Raw genomic sequence first — 25,978 nt, 5'->3', positions numbered from 1 at the left:
TCCTTTCAGTGTAAACATCTACGAATCCGAATAATCCAAAATTGATGAATCCGGAAACATTTACGAATACGGAAAACTCTCCTCTAGTGTAAACCTAGTCTTAGAAAGTGATGATGTTGTGAATGAAAACGGATTGTAAATCCTTTTCGTGGGAGTTGTAGATTGTGAAGGTGAAGAATGCACTGGAGATGTTACCAAAAGAGAGGGAGATGACGAACTTGCACCTTTCAGGGGCGTTTTATTGCGCCGACGACTTGATTTTTACTCATCCCTACATTGAAGCGAGAGGAGCGAAAGTGTGAGTTCACATTGTGGTCTTGCTCCATATACGAAGGATCCTTACCTTTTAGAAAACATACGTAGGCTAATTGTGATTGGTCACGGTAATATTTGTCGATGTGTTTGATCCATTTGCAGAAATTGTTCCCTGTGCTAGCAGTCTCTTGTTCTGAAAAATCCCACTTTTTATAAATTTAAATGTTATGTTCATTTAGTGAAAGATTTAGGTTTTATATTTTTAAGATTAATATGTTCACAGTTTAATCACAGTCTTAACACAATCATGAGATGATCAGAATAATAGACACTTAGCACTTCATTTCTAATCTTATCATCGATAGATTGTTTAACATATATTTGTTCCAGTAAACTACCACTCGATATGAATGTAGGTTTATCAACAATTTGAATGTATCCTAAAGAATTTATTAGTCGCTGTAATGAGTCATCAATAAAGAAATTGATGTCAAAATCACCTAGTATTATGTCAATAGAGTTTATTTCGACAATGTTATAGAGATTTTGAAGATAGTGCTGAGCATTGACATTGGTTTTCCTGTAGATAAATAAAGAATGTCATTCTTTTCATGGATCCTGTTTCTAGTATGACAAACATCAAACCATGAATACTTTGTAAATACTCTTTGTTCAAGATATTGATATGGGGCTTTGTGCATAAGGCTGACAAGGCCAAACTTAAATATTTATCATGAGGATGATCTTGCCTATGTAAATTGTAAGGATACAAAGTATCTCTGATAGTTTGGTCTGAATAATTAGGTAAAGGTTGAGTTTCTGTGAGAGCTAAGAAATCACATTTAGTGATCCTTTCATCATGTTTGATATCAATACTATGCTTTCTTAATGATCGTATGTTTAGTAGAGCTACCTTAAGAGTATCTTTATCATTATCCTCTGCTGTGGTAGGAATACATAAATTTTTCTGTCTCAATCTATTATTCTAAGTGTACCTTAGGATTGACTCGTACATGTTTGTTTTCTGTTTGACTAATGACCTGCAAGCCTTGGAAAGATGTTGCTCTGCTTAATGCTACATAAATTTGCCCATAGTTGAAACTCTTTTGTCTATTCAATTGAAAGCTGACAACAATGTCACTCAGTGTTAATCCTTGTACTTTGTGTACTGTGCAAGCCCATGCTAATGTAAAAGGAAACTACAGTCTTTGTAACTCTGGAGAAGAGGGTTTTCCTGGTCTAATTTTTATTCTTGCAAGTATGGGTTGTATTGGTACAGCATTGTTTTCTCTAGCATATTTATCTGCATGTTTTTGTATAGCATTGATGCCAGCTTGACGGTCATCGAAGTTGATATAGATAACAGAAGGGCTGTTTGTATTGGGATTGATTGCTACTTTGTGACAGATCCCAATTGGCTATTAATTAATCTATCACTCATGTCAATATTGATAGTTATCATTACCCTGGCATTTACTTTGATCAATATTTCTGAGTCAAAGCCACCAGTTTCAGATCTGCTTCTTGCCAAAACTTTGTCAATGTCTTGTTTTGTGACATTTTGTGGATATTGATCAATAGCTTTTAGTCTGTATAGTGTTGTATTTAGTTGATCAAGGTGTTCATTATTATGTTGATCTACAACTGCATTTTCTGCAAAGATGTATAATGCTTGTGATTGGTAATAATTGTTGTTTTGATCGTTCAAATTCAGTTCTCTAGATTATATGATTTTGATGTCATCTTCAGTGTGAGAAGCTGTCCTTAACCTATTCAATAATTCTGTGAATGACTGATCTTTTTGTCTCATAATCTCAGTTAACTCTATCATTGTAAACAATGACCAAGGATGACATAAATTAAAGACATTATTTTTATACTTCTCAAGCACAAGTTTTCTATGAATTGGACCAAGTTGATAAAAATTACCAACAGTGAGAATGGAAAGACCTGCGAAAATCTGATAATTTGATGTAGCAAAAGTGTCTTTAAGCCTTTGATGAATGTGAAGCAGACCCGTGTTTGATACCATTGATATTTCATCAATTATTATCAATTTCAATTCTGAGAGTGTTATTCTGAGTTGTGTTCTCTTTTGGTCAGACATTGGTGGTACATGATCACCTGATTCCTTTGGTATTGCTTAAGCTGTGTTTACTGTAGTTCCATTGATATTGATGGCAGCTACTCCTGTTGGAGCTATTAACATTATCGATGGTTTTTCTAGATTACTGCATGGTCCATGCCTGAATGTTTTTGCAGCAGTGTGGTATATTGTTTTAATTAAATGAGACTTTCCTGAACCGCCACCTCCAGTTACAAACAAATGTATACTAGATACACTTTGTGGTTTTAAACTGTTTAAATTCTTAACTTTGTTTCTACACCATGTAAGTGCAATGTCATATGCTTGACGTTGTTCAGTGTTCAGTGATCTGACTGACTCACGAAGATTGTCATCAGAGATTTCAGAAGGCTGCATATACGTCGCTACTGTACCAGTTGCTGAATGTTCAGAACTTGTTATGTTATCAAGATGTTCTGGTGATAAGTTATTAAATGACTCCTCACTATTGGTATTTTCTTGTAGTTCCAACTCTAAATCCTCATTTTCTTGATCATTAATAGGGTCATATGAGTGAAGTATAGTGATGTCATGATTATTTCTAAGTGTTTCAAGTGCTTCAATTACAGCATCTGAATCTGGCCCAAATACATTCTTATTTTGTTGAACTACTGCTTGAATATTTGGTTCACAAAATTTAGACATATAAATTTGATCAGTACTGAGAAGTGCACTTTCTTCTCTCCGTGGATAGTATAACATTAAAAGTTGATGGAAGTATCTTTTGGGTTCTTTTGTTTTATTAGGAGTGCAGTGCCATACAAGAGCTTTTACCTTTCTACATTTCATGACTTCCGCCCCATTCAGTAATCTTATTTTTTTAGGGAGAAAGGATGCATCATCATTTGAATCTGGATGTGCCAGTTCAATAATATTATCACTAAGAATTTCAGGCTGAGCATCAGCTGTTTCAGATATGTCAGATTTGTAGTCCTTATAATAGTAAGCAGCAAACTCAGCTAAACACGTTATTTACAGATGGAATATAGTTTGGTCTTATAGTGTAACATTCAGTGATATTGGACTTGTATATATCTGTACTATCATCATTCTTGACTCTTTGCTACTCTCAATCTTTTTTCTGGCATGTCTGTGCTTACAAAAACAGTTTTAGGAAATATTTTTCTTAACCAAAGTTCAGGCATTCAATAATAAATGCTCTCATGTGAGCTTACTTCTCATGAAGAAAGAAAAGCTGCCCTAATTTTCATTAGCCCATCCTTAACATTTAAATTTGTTTCTTATTTTACCTATTGGATTTACGTTGGTGAGTAAAATCTCAGTAAAAAATGTTTCAACTCTATATTGATAGTGTTTCGCTGTAAGGACAGGATTGAGATTTAAAAGCCTGCATCTTTCACCGTAGGATAAAGCGTCTACTTCCTCATCACTCATATTTGACCCATTAGCTCTCGATATAATTTGAAACAATTCAGGTCACCTCAAATCAGGGCATGATAAGGTCATAAACCATGTTGGAATACCTAACTGTTTCACCATTGCCACTATTTCATACATAAATTTTTGCCAATAGCATGGAGAAACAAATAAGCTTGATCTCGGGAAGCAAGATTCTGCATAATTTCTGTACTTGATTTTACTTGGAATGGGAAGCTGTTAAGCAGTGACCATTAACTTTTTTAGTGCAATATTAATGGCATCTGACACCTTTTTCTGTTCTATTATAAACTGGGCAAAGAATATATATATTCAGGATTGGTAGCAGAATGACCACTGTAATACAGCAATCGGGTGTTGGAATATTTAGCAGGTGATAATTTTTATGTCTCTTTCAGCTGTATATCCAAATCTGCCCATTGGAAATAATACTGGAAATGCAAGTTCTTCACATGATTTATCAGTCATCAAAGATACAGGATGTTTATTTTCACCTGGAGCAACATTGTAAATTTCTCTTCCAGTAGAAACATTAGAGCTGTTTTCTTGTATAATGACTGGGTAATTTGGGTTGATTGCTTGTAGACATGATTTATTGGCAGGGATTCTGTATTCATTTAAAGGGTGATCTTGTTCTTCTATTGTTTCATTATCTTTTGTAATACTACAATTACTTTTGCCAGAAATATTCTCTGATGCCTCCCTGCTGAAAATCTTTGGAGGATCTTTAAAGATCTTCATGAGGACCTTTGAGGATCCTCCCAAGGATCTTTCATTTTCTTGCCAAGATTCTCAAGGATCTTTCATTTTCTTGCCAAGATCCTCAAGGATCTTTTATTTTCTTGCCAAGATCCTCAAGCATCTTTCATTTTCCTGCCATTAGATCCTCGAGGATCTTTCATTTTCTTCCCAAGATCCTTGAGGATCTTTTATTTTCTTGCCAAGATCCTCAAGGATCTTTTTATTTTCTTGCCAAGATCCTCAAGGATCTTTTATTTTCTTGCCAAGATCCTCAAGGATCTTTCATTTTCTTGCCAAGATAATCTTTTATTTTCTTGCCAAGATGATCTTTTATTTTCTTGCCAAGATGATCTTTTATTTTCTTGCCAAGATCTTTCATTTTCCTGTCAAGATCTTTGAGGTTCTTGTCCAGATCTTCAAGGATCTTCAAAAGATCTTGTCAGTCAAGAAAGATCCTTTAAAATGTGTTAAAGGTCTTGGAAAGAAAATGCAAGATCCTTAAAGATCTTGGCAAGAAAATAAGGGATCCTTGAAAATCTTGATAAGAAAATAGAAGATCATTCACAATCTTGGTAGATCTTGTGAAGAATTTGAAATATCTTCAATGTTCTTGCTCAGACCTTTGAGGATTGTTGTCAAATTTCTTGTTATGATCTAATAATCCTGCCAAGATCTTTGAGAATCTTTATAAGTCTTGCCAATATCTTTTGTGGTCTTCAAAATTCCTTCCAATATCTTCAGAAGTCTTCCAAGATCTCCAACAAACTTCCACAGAACTTGCAAGGGAAACTCAACAATTTTGCCGCAAGTATGTGAGGATCTTCACTAAACATTATTTATAACAATGATAAGCCTCAAAACATTTAAAAACTGTGGAAATAATATATATATTTTTATTCTGACTACAAAGAGTTATTTATACCAACCAATAGTATTAATCAAAAGGCAAACAATAATAATAATAATAAAGGTCTTTATTAAGAATTATTGTGCAAAAAGATGTGCAACAATTAACATGAACCGAATAAATAAGGAAAAAGAAAAGGTATTAATTACTGTTGAAAAGACATCTATTAATGAAAACTGATCTAAAACGGCTTGTCTAAACCTTAAGTAAAATATAATTATGCGACCTAGTTCTCAACTGCCATGTTCTCTGGGGAGGTAAGAGATCGCTCAACGTAGTGTTGGTGGAAGAGATCCTTTGCAATAATTTCTTATCTCTAGCACAACGGATATCCAAGATACTGTGCTGCTTTAAGCAGTAACCCAGCTTATAACACCTGGCAAAGAGCTTATCAATTCTACTTAAATATTTACTATAAAAAGCACACCCCCAGACCTCAATAGCATATGTAAAAACTGAAAGAATCAAACTTTGAAAAAGTAAGTCCGAATTCTCAATAGAGTAGCCTTAATATTTACATATTCTTAAAATATAAAACCTACTGCTAGCCTTACTAAGTAGATAATCAATAGGAGTGTCCCGATTAACTGGCACTTGCTCAAAGGTAACACCCAATAGTTTCAGTTTTTCTTTCCTCCCTATGATCTCGAGTGGTTCAGGAGGTGTCTTGGAAGTCTTTCCTCGTAAAAGATGTTCCCATGTTTTTGTCAACTCTACTTTCATGCAGTTCTCGGACCATTCAATAAAGGATAGGACTTCCGTTTCGGATTCATCTAAGCCTACATTTGCCTTGATTGGTAAACTAATAGTTATATCATCGGCAAATTTAACTAGAAGATTCTTAATAGTATTAACAGCTTTGATATCGTTAATGAAAATAGAAAATAAGACAGGCCCCAGGACTGTACCTTGAGGAACACCCCTATTTATAGAAACATATTCAGTATTAGTATATACTAAAACAGTGGATAGCGTTGAAGGCGCGCTCTGATTGGCTAGCCAAACTCCGAATATCCTTTGCTATTTACCTCCGAGCAACTCGGGAAAAAATGGCGTGCCGGTTTGCATCCGTGACAAGCGAAGAAATCACTCAAATAACGACGAAGCAGTCCCTGAAAACACAGAAAGCGACTAAATTTGGTTTGGCCGTGTTTAAGGTAATGGTAACCGGGAGTGCATCGATAAAAACCAATGAAAAAGGTTTTGTTTACAAATGCAAATTAATCTTGCGTAACCTCACTTGTTCACTTGAAAAACAAAGTTTTAACTTAAAAATGGTACTTTTTACAGAATCATGATGGTTTCAAATACAGAAAGAGTTTGCAACACTATTTGAGGAAATGTCGCCACCAGAGCTAAACAAAATGTCTTCAGAAATTTTATCTGTCAGCGAAAAAACGGGACGGCAGGTTTTACAACAAAAAATCACTTACCGCGATCCGAGCGGCGTTGGATCGTCACGCGCGGGAAAATGTTGGAATCGTTGCTGGAATGTATGAATTAAAATCAATTTTTGGTGGTGTATATTATCTCACTGTTTTAGTATATACTAAAACAACTATTCACCTCAGTGTCGGTGGTTAGCGGTGAATATTTACCTCGCCGCTTCGCGGCTCGGTAAATATCCACCACTAACCACCTCCACTTCTGTGAACAGTTGTTAACTATGACCATCAACAACAACTCTCTGCTTTCTATGGTTTAAAAAACTAATAAGCCAATTAATAATATATGGATTAATGTTAACTTGCTTTAATTTACTACAGAGGGAATTGTGTGATTGTCGAAGGAAAAAATTCTGACAAAATCGGCATTACCATCAAGCCATTTTAACCATGTGTGTTGACATTTAATTAATGCCATAGTAGAGTTATGGCCACCACGATAGGCAAACTGATCTCAATCAATATAATCATTGCAAATACTGGAAAGTCCAAACCTATAGACCAATCGTTCAAAAAGTCTCATGATAATAGCAGTTAAAGAAATTGGCCGAAGCTGGGTGCAGCAAGTCAATGGAGACTCCTTAGATATAGGCTTGATGTCTGCCATCTTCCGAGGATGGTACTTTATGTTGTTGCAGCGAGCTGTTAAATGCATCGGTGACAACAGGAAAAGAAAAGGAAAAAAGGAAAAAGGTGACAAAAGGAAAGAAAAACTATGCAAGGAAAGTTAACAACTCAACAGTTTGTGTAGCTTTATAATATAATGAGGTCTAATAACAAAACTCCTTTCATGATTTTCTCCTAATAAAATAAACAAATACTTATGTGGATAACAATGGATGCAAAAGTTATTCAATAGGGTTCTAACTAAGGAATAATAGTGTAATTAACACAGGGTTAATTAAACAAATATAGCTTCTAATAAGACAGTGGGAAATGTAGAAAAAAAATTAAACTTGCTGTAAGTTGTTAAAATTGATCTTAGTTAAGATTCATGTACACTATATTGCAAGATCATGTTTTTAACTACAATAACTTATAACACATTGCACAGGATATCCTGCTAGATACAGATACTCAGCCAGCAAAAATCTATTATAATAAATCCATTCCTAAGATATTACAAAGCAAGCTGAAAATTAATCATGTCAACAAATTCACTAGAAATCTAGAGGTAGTTTCATTATAACACTCCGATTTATTTCTTACCCTGATAGTCTTTCTGTCCACAAATTACAGTGTTTTGATAATTTAAAGTTAAGTATACACTTATCACAAGATATTTCTTATATATATACAAAGGTCTAAGGTGATTACTATCTGCTGTGCTCCCTGAAGACCAACCTTTCTACCGTACGTGATCTGACTCGCATTTAAATTTTCATCAGAGTAAAGGTTTTCTCATTACTAGGAATTGGGGGATACCACAGTTCAAAACAATGGTTAGGAATAATTTGGATATATCAACAAAGTTAGTAAATTGACCACCGTAACGATTACAAAAGCTGACGTTTCGAGCGTTAGCCCTTCGTCGGAGCTAGGAGCAATGGTTAGGAATAAGTTACTTCACTGCATACAGCTTTAATCGCATCATATTCCAAAATGATGAGTATAACCCTAAAAAAAAAAGAAAAAAAGAAAAGGAATGAGAAGACATACAAATGTGGGCTTAAGGTGGCTTGTACCGGTTTTCATCCTTTTGATGGTTTGTAACTTCGAAAGAATACAACGGAAAGACTAACCAAGGCCAGTTGAATACTTTTGCAGGGTTGAATTATATAATCATTGGTTATCCAAAAATAGGTGTCATTTCGTCACTAGCAGTTTCCATGGCAACGCTTTCATAGGCGTATTCAGACGCATTTTTTAGCTTGTGGCTTAAATAATTCGAAAACTAACCCGGAGCGGAATTTCAGAAAATCTAGAAAAAGCCAATTTTCACACATCAGAAATTTCCTTCCGTAGAATTTTCTAGTTTTTTTTTCTGATTCCTCTCGATGTTATTATCATATTGGAACAATAAAAAGAAGAGGTCACCGGACTTGTTTTCATGCAATAGCTTTCGTGAGTTTAGCAATTTCCACGCGCGTTCTCACGCATTTAAAAATCTGGATTCTATAAGATCGACATTTGCTCATGATTTGTTTTAGCTACCGCTGACAATTGCGTGTGCTCGCGCGAGCACCTACGATCTGATGTTTACAGACGATACAGATGTTTACTGCTAAGAAAATCATTAAAAAGCCGTCAAAGACAGCCTCCCAGGCTCATCTTAAAAATCCTACACATGACTTCTGGCTATATCATATTATTTTCCTTGAAGTTTCAAAGTCTTCTTCCTCTTCAGGTAGATTATCCTTCACTTGAGTTCTCCTTTTTTCGCCGTCGCAAGATTTCATATCGGTTGAATATTTCTTTTAAATGTGAAGTGAAGCAACTTTTACTTCTCCGAAAATAGTCTTCTTTACTTTAGTTTCTATCTCCTGCATTCACAGTGGCCGCTCAACACATCAAATACAAGCTCTTAGGTAAAATTCTCACATAAGTAGAAAAAAAAATCCTCGCGCCGCCGTCTTTGTTTTAAATTTTCGTCTTTTAATCTCGCGCTTCTTTCGCAAGTTTCTCTCGCGCGTGACGCAAGAGTTATCTATTCCCCGCGCGAGGAAACCAGTACGAGCCACCTTAATTAATGTTCCATAAATTTACCGTAAAAAGTTTTACATGGGTGGCGCTCTCTTAAAAGGAATCTTTGAGCTCGTAATGCAAAACAATGAAAGAATATGTCAATGAAAGTGCTTTTTTTCTAAATCCTTAGTCTATTTTTCATTCGAAGTATAGGTCTGACATCCATTAACTTACAAATTTCTTGCAGGACTCTTGATCTCGATCCACACGTCTTTCGCCGTCCTTATAATGATCTCTATCGACAAATCCATTAAAATTTCTTTGAAATATGTCTTGCCAATGAAACGAACAATAAAATGCTTGTTTCCATTAAAAAAAAACGCTGATGAACTGCCTAAAAGCGGCAAACAAGGTCCATTGTGAAATGATTCAAAGGTCAAATTCAAAATGCTGACCACTGATTTGATGCAGATCATCATGATGTATGCCGACACCAAATTAGCAGCTAGTTGTGCCTTCATTTTTATCTTCACGAATACTCAGTAATTTTGCTAGTGCCAAATCACCGAAGAAATTAAAAATGAAGATAAAAACCAAAGTTTTGCAAGGAAGTTAAATGTTTCCACTTAAGGTTATTTTTGCTCAACTTTTCCCCAAATGATCTGAACACTAAAAAATGCTGGAACCTCCAGATTCTTGTAACCCACTTGGTTCCTATTATTATATTGCCTTCTATTTACAACATGCTGTTAGATATGCTGTAGTTCTTTGTCAATGTTCCGGCTAAGACTTACCAAGGGCGGGAAAAACATATCTTTGAGGACTCAAACAAAGATCACAGCCTCTGAAAAGGTCCTTTAAGATCTTTGAAAGATGCTTGTTTTGTTCCAAAGGATCTATCTTCAAGGATCCTTGCACAGATCTTGTGGAGATCTGGACAAGGATCTCTGTGAGATTCTTATGAAATCCTCTAGGATCCTAACAAAGATCTTAGTAAGATTTTTGAAAGCATCCTTTAAAGGTGATCCCAGGTTGGTTTAAAATTGTAAACGCAGTTCTACATGAATGTTTTTTTACGGTAACTATCATGACTAACCCTAAGTGACAAGTCACGCAACAATCCCGCGTTGATAATTATCAACGCGGGATTGTTGCGAGACAGCTGGGTAAAGGGTTACCTATATTTTTATTGAAAACAAAAACGAGAACAACAACAACAATGGCAAAATTATTTCACTTTCTCGGGTGTAATCTCTGAAAAAAGGAAAACATGAACTCCGGACAGTGCAACGATCGATGTCCTACATGTTAAGTGCCAGAATAATGCGTTTTCTGTGCACTTATCTTCTTTAATCTTGTTTAACGGTTATACTCCTAAATCAGTGAGAACTATACTATGAACCCCTCGGAAATATCTGATGATTTAGATCCGATATTTCAAGTCGCGAGAAACCATTCGCACTTATACTTTGTTAATGAGTGCATTGCAAATAGAGTTCCCAGTTATCTTTTTAATTATTTTAATCAAGAATTCGCGACATTCACCGCTACAATACTAGAAATAATGATGGTCTTATTTTAGAAAAAGTTAAATTAGAATGCACCAAGCGCGCTTTTTTTTTATTAAGGTGCAAATATTTTTAATGATTTTAAATAGTTTTTAATAATTCGTAGAATTTATTATTGTCCGAATTTACTTTCGTTTATTGTAACTATTTTATAATTTACTCTAAATTGATTTCTATTGATTTATTTTTTTTTTAACAGAACCTGCATTGATAGCAGTTTTCTTTCCTAAACTGAAGCAGCAATCCTGTATAAATATGTTTAAATCATTATTATTATTATTATTATTATTATACAGTGTTGATGATAACAGAAAATTTGTCACTAGTGCGGATAGGCCCTAAATATTCATTCACTGTGTTAAAACATAAATCTCAATCACTTTTCTTTTTTTAACTGCGTTAAAACCGTAATCTCAATCAATTTTCAAGGGGTCTGAAGTTTCGAGGTCTGAGGTCTGAGGTCTGAAGTTTCGAGACACCCCTTGAAAGATCGTCATTTTTTCCTTGAAGATCTTGAAGTATAGTTACAAAGAGCTTAATAAGATCTTTGAAAGGATCCTTTAATATCTTTGAAAGATCCTTATTTTTTCTTCAAATATCTTTAAGGATCCTTACAAAGATCTCGAAAAGATCTTTATAAGGATCCTTGTAAGATCCTCATTAAATCCTTGAAGATCTTAGCAAAGATCCTGAAAAGCTCTTGCAAAGGACTCTTTTAAGATCTTTGAAAGATCCTTGGTTTTTCTTTAAAGATATTATAAGATCCTTGAGGATCCTGGCAAAGATCTTAAAAAGATCTTGGACAGGATCCTTTCAAGATCTCTGAAAGATTCTTGGTTTTTCTTCCAAGATCTTGTAGGATCCTTGCAAAGATCTTGAAAAATCTTGATAAGGATCCTTGTAAGAAGATCCTCATTAAATTCTTGTGGATCTTAGCAAAGATCCTGAGAAGATCTTGCAAAGGATCCTTTTAAGATCTTTGAAAGATCCTTGGTTTTTCTTCAGTTAAAGATCTTGTAAGATCCTTGCAAAGATCTTGCAAAGATCTTGATAAGGACCCTTGTAAGATCTATATCAAATCCTGGAGGATCCTAGCAAAGATCTTATTAAGATCCTTAATAGGATCCTTTTAAGATCTTTGAAATATCCCTGTTTTGTCCTTGAGGATCTTTGAAGGATCCTGACTAAGACGTTTGATAGGATCTTTACAAGGATCTTTGTGGGATCCTGAGAGGATCGTCATAAGATCCTTGAGGATTTTATCACATGATTTTGCATATAAAGATCTTTGAAGATCCTTCAAAGATCCTTCTAGGATACTTTGAAGATCCTCGTCTTTAAGGATCCTTGACAGGTCTTTGACAATCCTCCAAGATCCTTAAAGATCCTGTGAGGTTTTTCACCAGGGCTGTTCAGAATAAAGAGTGGAATGGTCTTCATAAACAGAGTTTTGTGGAGAGTCTACAATACCTTCAATTTCAGTCTGTTGTAGATCAGTGAATTTGGGATTAATGTTTGCACACTAGATTGTAATATCTTTGTATAGTTTTTTGTTATTTTTTAGCCATGTAAGTGCCGCTTCGAGGAACTCTGGTCTGACAGCCTCAAAATAAAGATGTCCTCTAAAGTTTAGCTTTCTCTTTAATTTTAACGTAATGACGCCAGACCTCTCAGGAGGGCGGGGTAAGACATTACATGTTTGATCACATTGTATTGGTACATTATAAATTGCCCGTTTAATTTTCCTTTGTTGTCCTTTTGGCATAATCACAATTTTTTGAAACACTATTCGCTGTGCTATTAGTATTTGTTCCAGTTTTTTAAGACATTGTAGCTCAAAAGGAATATCATCGACAAATAAATTGTTAGTAATTGCCTGATGGAATTTTGCCTTAGATGCTTTTAGAGTGACATGTTTTAAAGATGTGTTCATTCCCATCAAATGATGATCTTATTGTAAACATTAATTGAGAGGGGTATTTATTTCTTGCGAGTTTAAGGACAGATTTTTTGTATAGACTACTGTTGCATACACAACATATATAATTGGGGCCTTCTCTGATTTTTTTTTTTTGAAACTGTGCAATGCAAGTTTGTACGTCTTTACTCTTATTACTAGAGTATTTTTTCTTATGTTTAACTAAAACTTCTTGCTTTTCTACAGCTTCCAATTCCTTGTATTTCTCCGCATTTTTGTTTGACAACTCCTGTTTTTTATTCCTGCAGGTCCATTTTTCTATATTTCTGAGCATTTTTGTTTGACAACTCTTGTTTTGCATCAGTGTGCATTGTTTTGTACTTTTGTGATTGTTTGCTTTGCAGATTTAAGTTTATTTGCAGTGTACTGTGACTGTGCTTTTTCTTATAATATTTTCTTTTTTGAAGGTTCCATGCCCTCATAATTTTGTCTCTGTCTGTGATTTTTTAGGAGTTGTTTTCTTTCATTTTGGTTTACACGCTCAGATGAACATGTGAAAAATTGTATTTTGTAATTATTGTAAGTTATTCTGAGGTTTGCATTTGTTGTGAATTTTGATTATCTCGCCAGCAAGTGAATCAACCCCCTTAATGTTTTTAAAATATTGAGTATCATGTGATCGAGTTACGTCAAACACCACTAGTCAATAAATATACTTTGATTTTTTTGTAGGATTAAAAATACAACTGACACAATATGATGAAAGGACATCAAAAACCCAGTATTTTTGCTATTGTTGATGATATAATCTATGAGAATGTCTTTGCTTTGGAAGATGTGGAGTAAATGTTCATTTTTAGCGTTATAGTTAGTATGTACTGTCACTTGTAAACCACACACATTAACAGTTTTCGGTAACTGATCTTCTGCTGTTACACATTTTAGTTAAATCCATACTAGTGCATAATTCTATACCACCATGTACAATATAGGACAACGTTTTGGAATCCCAATAGCTACATGGTTTCATTAAAGAGTAGCACAGCGAATATAGAGCAACAATATAACTTTGATTGAAATTTGTGAACTCCTCACTTTGAATAGTATTAGAGGATGCAGTCAATTTCTCTACAAATGGGGAGGATGCGACGTTGTGATCAAGTGTTCTGCGTGAAAATAAAGGTGAAGACAGACAGGCACGGACTCCCCATGTTGCTTTTGTGGTCGCGTCGCATTATCGCCGTCAAATTGTATTTTTGCTCCCACAAGCGTATCATATGGGATTTTCCCTTTTTTTAAGAGATGATCGGATGTAAAAAAAATTTTTTTTTCAGCAAAGGCTGATTGCGCATCCAGGTGGATTGGGAGTGTGTGAAATCCATTCCTTAGACATACCATCAATGTGTTTGACCTCATCACCGCCATTTGGTCTATGATCTCATTAACCTTTTCTTGTGACTTAATTTTTTTACGGTGTTTCGAAAACAAAATATTACGAAAATATTGGATTATAACAGCCTTTGGCAATTCAAACAACGCGACAAAGCGAGAGTGCACCTAGAAAGCATCAAAGAAAAGTCTCTGTTTGGGGTCAAATTTGCCTCTAGACAATCGGCCCTTACACATACAGAAAAGCCAAAAGGTCACGAACGTTTATCGTCCTTTGTCACACTGTATCACCCGGCAGTTAAAACAGTTTAAACATGCCATCAATAATGTGTTTGCCCCCATCCCCGTCGTTTGGTCAATGATCTCATTAACCCTTTCCTGTGTGTGTGTGTGTTGTTGTTGTTGTTGTTGTTGTTTTTTGTTCGGTGTTTCGAAAACAAAATATGGCAAAAATATTGGAATATGACAGCCTTTTGCAATTCAGATAACGCAACAACGCGTGAGGGCACCTAGAAAGCATCTTAGAAGGTCTCTCTCAGGGGTCAACTTTGCCTCTAGACAATCGGCTCTTACACATACAGAAAAGCCAAAAGGTCACGAACAAATTTTTATACTCGATCGCGTGTAGAACGCGCTCGTTCTTTTTGACTAAACTAGTGAGCAGCACTTCTGCGAACAGTAGTTGTAAAACCTTTTTTAATCCTCCAAGGCGTTTCGTCTAATTGTCGTAGACAATTAGGGAGTTTTACAAGTATAACTAAAGCCTGTATTTATCAGCCAAAGTTACGGGGGCCAATGACCATACAGGCTTGGCCGGACTTATGAACAGGAACAGGCGAAGTGAAGTTGTGAAAAATTTAAAACGTGTAAGGCAAGGCGAGAAAAATATTTTGGGGGGCCGCGGTTTTAGCTAAAACCGTGGCCCCCGAAAATCAGACCTTGCTGAAAATGATTTCCATAAACCTCCGATCATCTTTTATAAACAGGAAAAATCCCTCCAAGACCTGCAAGCGAGAGCAAAAATGTCATCTAAGGTGATAATGCCACGCGACCACAATAGCCACAAAGGGACCGTGTATTCACCTTTATCCTCGTAAAAGAAAGCAATTCTGCAAATTAAGCGTAAACAATCATGCATCTTTTCATCAGGAAAAGTTTTTTTATTTACACGGCATGTTGCTCTTCCGCGTTTACGTTAGAACAAGGATGCGATCTCACGGCTGTAACGAAGAACTTCAGGGAAAGTAATGTGTCTGCGATAACCCAGTGAACTCGTTCGCAATGATCTTGGGTAGCAAGTTTCCCTGAAATCGGCAAGAGCTTGCTCATCTGTTGTTACGAGAAAATACAGGTCAAATAATTTTCCAATCATTCCGACCTCTTTAAATGAGTTCTATTGCCCGAAGACACAACTACAAAGAGTCTCCAGGCCGAGTTTAGCTCAATAGATTGCAACATATGATTGGTCACTGTATCACATTACGTCAGAGGACATAGCTACACTAATTAATAAGGGGACATAAGTACAACGGTACAGATTATTAAGGTGTGAAAAGTGTCCCTCCCCAGTCTACTTTCGCTTATCTCTCCTCGCTCCAGTATCACCCCGCTGTAAACGGCTTGTGTCCCAAAATTACACCGTTATCTGAGCTCATTAACTTTTGCATTTGCATGGGTGAGGTACAAATGGCTAGGCAACACCTGTCTTCAAAGGTAATGAACACCTAGATAAAAGAAGTTATTGACCCATTTCGTATTACCCATCTTTTGATCTTTGACGCAGTTTTTGGTAATTGTCTCGACCATATGCACCAGTTGTACAAATAGCTTGATGTACCACTTGTGAGCCATCAGTTTGCTACTCAGAAGCGTCATGGATGTGATACAACTCTGATCGGCTATTTGAATTACTGGAAATAAAATCTTGATGGGAAACGTTCAGTGGGTGTTGTATCATTAGATCTCGATAAGGCTTTCGACAGCCCACCAGACAACCTTATTCTTCATTGTGTCTCATTACAAAATATTTGCCGGACTAGGAGCTTTTTGGTCGGATGCAGACAGCGTGTTAAAATTATGATAGCTTTTCTGATTGGTCTTTGGTCTCTTTTGGGCCCCTCCTTTTTCAAAATTTTTACAAGTAACGATGAGTCATGAATGTCGCATGCCACTGAAGCCACTATCTGAACGATGACTTAGAGTGATCTCTGTAAATGTAATTTTTCCCAGAATTCAAACCTTTGGGTGACTCCCGGCAGATATTTTACAGATTTCAACTTCCACGTATCAAACCAAAAACTTGAGAAAGAAAACGTTATGAAACTTGTTGATGTTACTATTGAAACAAATGAAATTTTCGTGAACCAATAGCCTGTCTATGTATGTGTTCAATAGATTATTCCTTTAGATGCTAAACTTAACTATCATTCGTTTATTCTGTCAGATACTTTCGTTCGAAAAGTGACTCCGACAAGCTTGAAAAGTTAAATGATAAGGAACTAAAAAAACGTTTTCTATGAAATTTTGATGTTCAAATCTGGGGAGATTATGCTTCATAATTAAATAATTCATATTATAGCTACTTTAGCTTACAAATAATTAAATAACTTAGCTCCATCTTACATCAAGGGCCTCTCAAGTAAATCTGTTGCTTTAGATACTATCGTGTTTAAATATATATATCTTATTAACCAAGCGCGAGGGCCGTACTGGGATAATATCGGCCCGAGGTCTTGACAGTACGGACCGAGCTCAGCGAGGTCCGTACAAAAAAGACCGAGGGCCGATATTCTTCCAGTACGGTCCCGAGCAATCTTGGTTAATATGAGATTTATTATACGACTGAAGTTCAAAGGGAAACAAGTGCGGTATCATTCGGGACCATTCGGGACAGTGCCCGGTCCAATACTGAGAGAATATTGACCGGCAATAGAGCATTTCGATTGGTTGATTTTAGTTATTGGCCCTCTGACTGCCCGAGTCGTGTAATAAGGTCAATAAAGGATGTTATTGTTGTTGTTTAACATTTACGAGGGTCAGGTTGTAATCCAACAAGGAAAGCCAACTGGCCAAACCATCAAAAAATTGTAGAAAGGAATTTTTATGTACTTATGATGTTTGAGGTCTGTTTAAAATGAGGTTTTCGATAGTTAGAAGAATTAGATCTATTCGTATTCCCCAGCTGAAATTTTGATTGCACGAAATGTTAGGGAACGAAAAATGCTAGCTAGCATGAACTTTACACGAATTTTCCATACTAGAGAATTCTTTTCTATCCGAATAAACTAGCTGACCGTTTTTGACTGCAAAAAAACAGTACACACGACCTTTTCCAAACACGTTCCTCATTGCAAATTTTTAATTCCATGTTTCAGTTTCGAAAATACGAGTGCACTCTCTAAACGATGCTGCAAACTTTAATCAAAGTACCCTCCTCCGAAAAGATCTAGATATCTGCTGAAACTTGTCATCGAGTGGCTCCCGCTCATAAAACGAGATGTTACTACACAGTTTAAAATTGATTTGTACTCATTGTTATATGGAAACCTCTTGTAACTCAAGCACTAACAATGGGACAAATACATCTCAACCCGGGATCTCGACTGAAGATGGTCGAAATATAACCAGCTATTTTTTATAGAAATCAAGTGGTGTGTGGTGTCCAATAATTATTTTTTACTTGTAGCAAAATTACAAAGTAAAATGCAATCTCACTTCACTTTAAGTAATATCAGCTGATGTTTATTGAGGCAATGAGGCTTCCTGTTAACTTTTCATGTCGTTTCTGATAGTTCCAACCACTCCAATGAGAACTGGGATTGGTTCCGTTTTCATTAACCAAATTCGGCTTATTTCGATCTCCAGGCTCTTACCTTTGGCCAGTTTTTTCGTTTGCACTGTTTTACAATGTCAACGAGTTTACAGGTCTTCGTGTTGTGGTATATAATAACTATCATATATTGGTCATTTCTTTGATTTTCTTTATATATTTGAATTGCTTCATTTGCTAGTTTGTCAGGGATTGTCATAACTATTGCCTTTATCATCATCATTATCAATATTATCGTCCTTGCTTCTAAGTTTGTACACTCCAAAGAGCTAGTGTCCTAGCGGATTTGAACCTCTCTACTGATTTGGACCCCCCGATCCAAAACTGTGGGCAGATATGGAGTCTCCGGTCCAAATAAACCAACGGATTTCGACCTCCCTTCGTAGATTTGAACTCTCAACAAAAGTAAGTGAAAACATCCTCCTAACGTTCGAGAAGAAATAGATAATACTTTACCCTTAGGGTTAGGGTTAGGATTTAGGGTTAGGGTTAGGGTTAGGGATAAGGTTTTGGGTTTAGGGTCAGGGCTAGGGATTAGTGTTTGGGTTTGGTTAGAGATTGGTTTGGGGTAGGGTTAGAGTTTAGGGTTTTTTAAGGATTAATATTAGAATTTGTTTATATGATTAAAAGAGTGTAAGAAACTGGAAGACGATTTTCCGGCTGGAATATTGATCTGTATGGAATAGTCAGAGAAGAGGCGTAAACTCGTGCGAGGACTATGTCAAGAAGATGGGTTTTTTATTTAATTTCTTGTATTTAATTTTTCTAGAGATCTAAAAGAATGAGATTACTATTTAGGACTTAACCCCATCTCTTTTTTTTGTATTTCAGCGTATTTAAATACGTTTTGGTAAGTCATTTATGTATATTGTTAAAGTCCAAGATTTTTCTCAGCATTGTACCCTAACCCTGGTAAGTATTGTATTGCTTTTGTATGTTTTGTGCTCTCTTGTGTCGTTGATTAAAAAAGATATGTACTAGTTATTTCCATTGAAGGGTAACTGTTCAGTGAGACATTGGAGTCGATATATAGGTCAATTTGATACGGGCCTTTGGTGTTTTAGCGATCATCTAATCTGGAGCTAGTGATTTGGTCCCCTTAAGGGGTAAAGTTAAGAAAAAAAGGCCTTGCTTTTTTTTTACCAATCAGCATTCAGTAATTTTTCCCTGTATGTCAGGTTTTACCTAGGCTTCGTTTGAATAATCGGCACAAAGAGGCTGACAACGATTAAGTTAAAACACATTCTAAGACATTTTCTATATATTTTTACTCCCATAGGTGCGGCAAAAAAATATACTTATGATAATGTAGAATTCTGACGATGAACGTTAAGGCATATAAATGGTTGATTTTCATTTCCCTAAGCATTTGTTTTACTTGAACTAGGAATCCTTGAATCTATTGCGATTATGATGTATGCCCAGACCTGTTAGAACTTTTGACCGTCACAGGTTTCCGCTATGCCATTACGAGCCTCGTGCATGTTTTTCATGATGATTGTTGCATGTTTTTTTCAATAAAACGCATTGATCTTGCGATGTCTCGCTGGGTTTTGGCCTTATCCAGTCCTGGGAATATAATATGTTTTGTATTTATTTTTCAAACCAGAGGGTACTCACTAGCCAAGAAGAGACGCTGGTGTTGTGTTCCGGATGGTTAGTGGAGAAAATGTCTCAGTTATATTCCCGCCAAGTGCAATATTAAGGGATCTTGCAGGACGTGACAAACAAGTCCTCTTGAGGCTTGAAAGCAATCAAATAAAGACTACTTTGAATTATCAGGTGTCAATGCTTTAATCACAATGAGAGCTGCAAATTAGAGAAATAAATATGGTGATTTTGTTGATAGTTAAGTTGATGCAATAATTCTCTGTCAGTTAAAATCAAGCATGGAAGTTTTTTGGAAAAATGGTTTTTTTCGAACAATTACCCGTCATGCGTTTTTCCGTGTACATGTTCAATATCTAGAAAAACCTGTGAGAGAAAATCTTATCAAGTAAACGTGCTTATGCGAATTTACCTTGAAATGTAGTGATGAATGTACAATAAACTGCTGGTCTTTGAAGAATCATTCTCCGCGCTTTTCTCTTTATTGGTTACATGATCTTCCCTTTGCCGCTCTATTCAATCTATTTCTTTCTTTCTGCGTATTGTTTAACGATATTACAATAAGAAAATCAAGTAACCTGGAATTTCGTAAAACCCACGTTCTGTGCTTGTGCTCCGTTCAACGTGGACATCCTCAGTCGACGATTTGGATTTCCACGATTAGATCGTCAACGTTTGGCTGATATCGTTAACGATCTGATTAGTTGGAAAGAGCTCGAACACGTTCTTAGACAATGAGCACGATGTTATGAAAGATCGTTTAACCATACGATGAAATCGTAGAAACGAGGACGTTCTTTTTAACGTCCTCGTTGTACTGGATTTTAAGGTTAACGTGGTCGTTCTTTTGAACGCGCTCGTTATACTCGATCTCGCGTAGAGCGCGCTCGTTCTTTTTAACGTCCTCGTTGCACTCGATTTCGTGTGCCGTGCCCAGATGGATCCCCTTATAAATCGTGACGATTGAAGAAACTGTGAGTGATCCGAGGTTTGTCGAAACTCGTTGGACGAAACGAGGCTCTTTTGGCAATTTTTGGCTCTTGGCGCTTGCGCAGATGTATAGTAGAGTGTTTTAGGCAGGCTTCAGATTAAGGTTAGGGTTAGCGCTGAGATATTCGGGTAATACGTTAAGGTAAGTTCTATTTTCTTTGTCTTGGGATGGTAAACTGCAGAGAAGGCCTTGACCAATATTATTATCTGGTGGCACAAATTTCAGCACATAAAAAAAGTACTGAATATTTGTGTCGAATAAAGTTCAAAGCTTCGGATCCTGCCCCATTACCAAAGTTAATAGGCCCTTGGCAGCTAGAGGTCACATGCTTGGATACTGCATAGCAACACAAAACTGGAGAGCAAGCGCTCCACTAAACAAACTCTCGTAAGAGGTCAAGCATATCTGGCTTTAGACAATAGTTTTCTGTTCATTACGCTCAATCCATTACCTGCCCGGCCAGGTAAGCGGTGTAACTTTAATTCAGGATGATATCAAGAATCCCCGTTACACAAGGGAACACAACAATGGTACGAAGATTTCTTACTCGGGCCTGATGGCTCGTCGGTAGTTTCGAAATCTACAGTGAATTTTAGCATTGCGTTTAGTCTCAATGTAAGACGCATAATTACTCTCATAATATCGTTACTCTCATAATATCGTAAGAAATAGGGCGTAAAATGCCGTAAAATCCCACTCGATTGCTATTTTCGATCTAATATCTTATTTTCATAGACTTTAGAAGTCCACTAACTAAAAAAAAGCAGAAAAAAGTATATTTTTTGAAGTACATACCTTGAGGAGCCGCCATGTTTCTTAGCCGTCGAGCGGGTTGTTAGTGACAGTTTTTTTACGATTTCAAGAAAAATATCGTGCTTTTCATCCAAAAATCGGGTCCGAACGAGAGCCTTAGTAAATATCTTACAGTCTTTGTAGATATTTCAAAAGGATTGAGCGTGATGAACAGAAAACTATTGTCTAAAGCCAGATATGCTTGACCTCTTACGAGAGTTTGTTTACTGGAGCGCTTGCTCTCCAGTTTTGTGTTGCCAAGCACGTGACCTCTAGCTGCAAAGGGCCTATTCTTTCTTCCACAACAAGAGAGATGGCAGAAATTAAAACCATCTCAAAGATATAAATTCTAAATTAATGAACGCTTTCTGAGCCCCTCCGCTCTATCTCTCTCAGCATTATTTGTTGAGCTATCTCGTTAAACATCAAAGACTACCACAATGCACTAGTCGAGCGTGTTCTTTACCTTGAGCGACTGCACTAGAACCTTGTAAACGGTAGCCATGTGAGTAGCAGGTACATCGATACTCGCGAGGTACCTGTTGACAGCCAGTGAGACAGTTGAACCTCATTAAGGACAGAAATGTTAAATCCATTCTAGCCACTGGCTTTTTGGTTCCCGCGCCAGAAAGGGTCTCCTCCAATCTATCTATATTATCCCACGGGAGTTTTGCGTTGATATATGGCTTGATAGTTTCAGGCAAAGGAACGATCTCATGCCCCCATCGGTGTGGCATCTGGATAAGTTGAACATTGTTCGACATACGGTAACAGTATTTGCTTGGGTGGTTTTTGTAATCCGGCCATAACTCCTTAAATAATGTCCTGGCCAAAAGAGGTAACAAGGCGCCGGACGCGATCAGAATATTCTGCTGAGATGTGTGTGTTGCCAGTTAGGAGAGTATAGAAACGCCTCTAGTACTTCTGAAAATTTGACAGCACCATCACATAGCTCGGTAGGTTTCGGAGGCCATAACATCTTACTAATATTTGGGTGAAGTGCATCACAGAAATACATGCCAGCTTAAGCTTGCTGAATTTCCTTCATTTGAGATGTAGAGATGTTGGGGTAGAACGAAAAGCTTTCTATTATCCAAGAGCATGTAAGGCGTCAGCTTCTCTCAGGTCAAACAGCTGATAAGCCTTGGATTTTGCGATACATGTGATCAAAGAAACTCAAGCAATTAGTCAAAGATTTGTGATGGTAAAATGACTTGTTCATATTCGATCACCAGCTTTCGAATGTTTGTAAATATGTAAGCTAATTCGCAGAAAATAATACTTAGTCTTTATTTTGTTCTCTTTTTAATAAGCTTTGACCTTTAGAAGCCTAATCGCTCTAGATTTTGGGCAAAGTGCGCCTTAAAACGTGGAGGTTGCACAAGAACCTCAACGCACCTACCAGGCAGCGATGCCGCCATCTTGGAAATTATTCATGGTGCCTTTCGAGTTTCACTATGTTTTGATTTAGTTTCTTTTCAAATAAAATCGTAAAATTGTGGCTTTGAGCCGAAAATAATTTTGAAATAATATATTATGTTAAAGATACTGCTTTAGGTAACACTCATTCTCGCCCCCCTGAGTGGTAATGAGAACCTACTTTGGCCCATGGACTATTTTTGTTGCTGCACAACACGCGTGCTATGGTATATTTCCATCGAAAGTATTTCACATTGAACATGATTCAGTTTGCTAGATCAAGTTATCCTCTTTTTTTTTAAGATAAAAGAGAAATACGGAAAAGTCACATGGTGCAATTTTTGAAGCTGATTTTGTTTAAAAGCCCCTTTTCAACCGAGATGCCTTGCGCGCCCAGATCATTTTTCATATATGAAAAATACGCTATTTTTCTCGAAGTTGCGGAATCGCTTTGATATCTTCTTCCATCTTACTAATTAGGGCTTTCAAAGTTCCATCTTGAATCATGTGCGAACAACAAACTATCGTAGTATCCATATCAGTAAATAGTTTTTAATTCTTACATGTATGACGGTGAAAAACGTCATTTGAAAAGTTGATGCCGCCGAAGAAGCGGTCTAGAGGAAGGCCGGGTCTGCCCGGCTCGGCAAAGGTTATTCGACTTCGAGAGTCTGTGTATGATTTATGGAGGGCAAGGAAAACAACAATGGGTTTCGGTAACACTACAGACAGTGCTTTTGCAGAAATGTTATTGTATTGTTCCTACGATGGAACTAGAGACTCCGGGGAGATTTTTTTCCGAGGTGAGAATAATTATTTGACTGATTTTTACTTGAGATCCTGAGATATGTATGTAAGCGATCTCATTTGTACAAGTCATTATTCTATAATTGAAATGCGTAAAGTAAATAAGTTTTGGCAAACATTGGTCATTTGTTTATATTTTATTTAGTGTTGAAGCCGAACAATTTCCTTCAAGATCAAGTAAGCTTTGTACAAGTTTTATACACAGACTCGATTTATGATTTTTCAGTCTTAAATATTTAGCTGCAAATTTGTTTACTGTGTTCTTCACCAAATCTTTGTTTTTATTTTAATAGTGTTTGTGAATGACTATCAGAGTTCGCCATTTAACAATAACGCGATTCCAAAACAAAAACAAACGACTGCAAAGGATCTCAGATGAAAATGGGCCTTTAAATATTTTGATTTTGCTTCACTAAAAAAAATTAAATAAAAATGGCATTGCTTTCGTTCTGTAACAACTTTGAGCTCAGGTCGTATTTTTCGGAAATTGCCTTTGGTTATTATAATGATATTCATCTTACGATTGGAGTTTGCAACACCTCGGATGATGGTCATGAGTTTCAGTTATTGGACAAGATTCAGCTCTCAGCATTGGGTATTGATCATTTAACCATGTATCACACACACCCACACACTGGAGGCACTTGAATTCATCTTCTTATGCAACAGGCACAGTTGCAGTGGCCATGGCATCAAGCAACTCAGCAGTTTTTTTTTTGCCATTTCTTTAATAAGCTGCTCCATTTGAAATCTTGAAGGGTTTTCTCTTCAAAATCTTAAAGCTGTAGACTTTCCGGGTTTGGAGAATGTAGCTATAAGAAAAACATAATCGTGTTGCTTTCATTCCACACATTCAATCGATTTCTTGTAGCAGAATAGCAAATTTGCGGTTTTGGTTCAATGATAATCTTGTTTGTGTTATAAGGAACATAAAATATATTCTTTAAATTATAAAATAATACATTTACAAGTGCAGAGAACTTCGCACACATGGAATTTAAAGTTCTCTCCCAATTTAACTAAAGGTACAGGCTTTAAAAGGGATATTTAATGTATCACAAGCTAAGATTCATATATAAATATGAAAGGAAACCCTCTGTATTAACATCTAAAGTTTCTTCTCGGATTACCCTAGTAGTGGGTGTGATGGATTTTCAGAACGGTTTACTTTTAAGTGTAGACACTAAAGGTTCTACAAGAAGGGAGGATGACTCAGATACACGATCAACAAAATCAACGGCTGTCCATGAACGTCTTTGCACGCCTCATAGCTATTACCAAGGAACCGAAGGAATTGGCAGCTTTCCCTCAGATACCTTCAGCTGTTAAGGATTACGCCTCCTAAGTGCTTTGAAGGGATGGAGTCTTAGCGGGGCAGTTTCCTGCCGATGCACCTTGGGTCACGGCGCAAAAGGCCTGAATAGTTAAAAGTCGCAAAAAAGAAAGGCATAAAAACAGTCCTTGTTTGAAATGCATTGGATTTCGTCTGTAGTTCCTCGTTGTCGTCTTTAGGGAAGCTTTTGCCGCCCATTCTTCGGCCCTGGAGAGTGGGTAAGCGCCAAAGCCATTGGGTGTTGGAAGACAAACCGCCACTTAGAGCGAGGTTTCGCTTCTCAGATCGTCTAATAACCATGATTGAGCACGTCCCTTTAACATAATGAAAACAATTAAAAAATCTGAAAGTATCGCTCTCAGAATTTGAAATAATAAGTTGTTCCTTTGATTTCTTCATCTTTCTGGAATCGGGTTTGCATACCCCAAAAAGTTAAGTGACTACGTTAGGGAGACAACTGGAGATAAACGAAAAGTCGTCATGCTGGTGGAGGAGGGAGACTGAGGTGATTGGGTTAGAGAGTAGCACAAGTTTTTCAGACAAATGAAATTTCACTCTACAACAAAATCAGGGAAGTCCCGAATGGTCATCTAGGTGACGTTTACGCGTTTAAACTAAAATTTGCTTCGAAAACTTTTGCGTATTATACAAGCTTGGGAGAAAGTCGACCCCTGGCTCATTGCCACAATAGGGATACATTTAAGGGCGTCTTGTCCAACAGAATTTCATTTTGATAATTTCCCAGTTGGGTAGGTGATTGATAGGGTTAAAAAAATCCAACCCCTGTTGAGATAGGGTTGTAACATTCATTGCATGTTAGACAGAGAA

At 36.6% G+C, this 25,978-nt stretch overlaps 1 long non-coding RNA gene and 2 pseudogenes across 1 annotated transcript; 1 reads left to right on the top strand and 2 right to left on the bottom strand.

The window, feature by feature from the left end:
* Nucleotides 1-167: 167 nt before the first annotated feature.
* On the top strand, nucleotides 168-4,417 carry LOC148733118 (uncharacterized). The gene is made up of 2 exons (XR_015999845.1): nucleotides 168-298; nucleotides 4,177-4,417. It is a non-coding gene; the product is annotated as an uncharacterized LOC148733118 (long non-coding RNA).
* On the bottom strand, nucleotides 791-2,287 carry LOC148733120 (ATP-dependent DNA helicase PIF1-like; annotated as a pseudogene).
* LOC148733119 (uncharacterized) lies at nucleotides 2,399-3,525 on the bottom strand (annotated as a pseudogene).
* Nucleotides 4,418-25,978: the final 21,561 nt, after the last annotated feature.

The sequence above is a fragment of the Stylophora pistillata genome, chromosome 4, assembly GCF_964205215.1.
Source record: "Stylophora pistillata chromosome 4, jaStyPist1.2, whole genome shotgun sequence".
Taxonomy (NCBI): domain Eukaryota; kingdom Metazoa; phylum Cnidaria; class Anthozoa; order Scleractinia; family Pocilloporidae; genus Stylophora; species Stylophora pistillata.
This window is presented reverse-complemented; position numbering and strand designations above follow the sequence as displayed.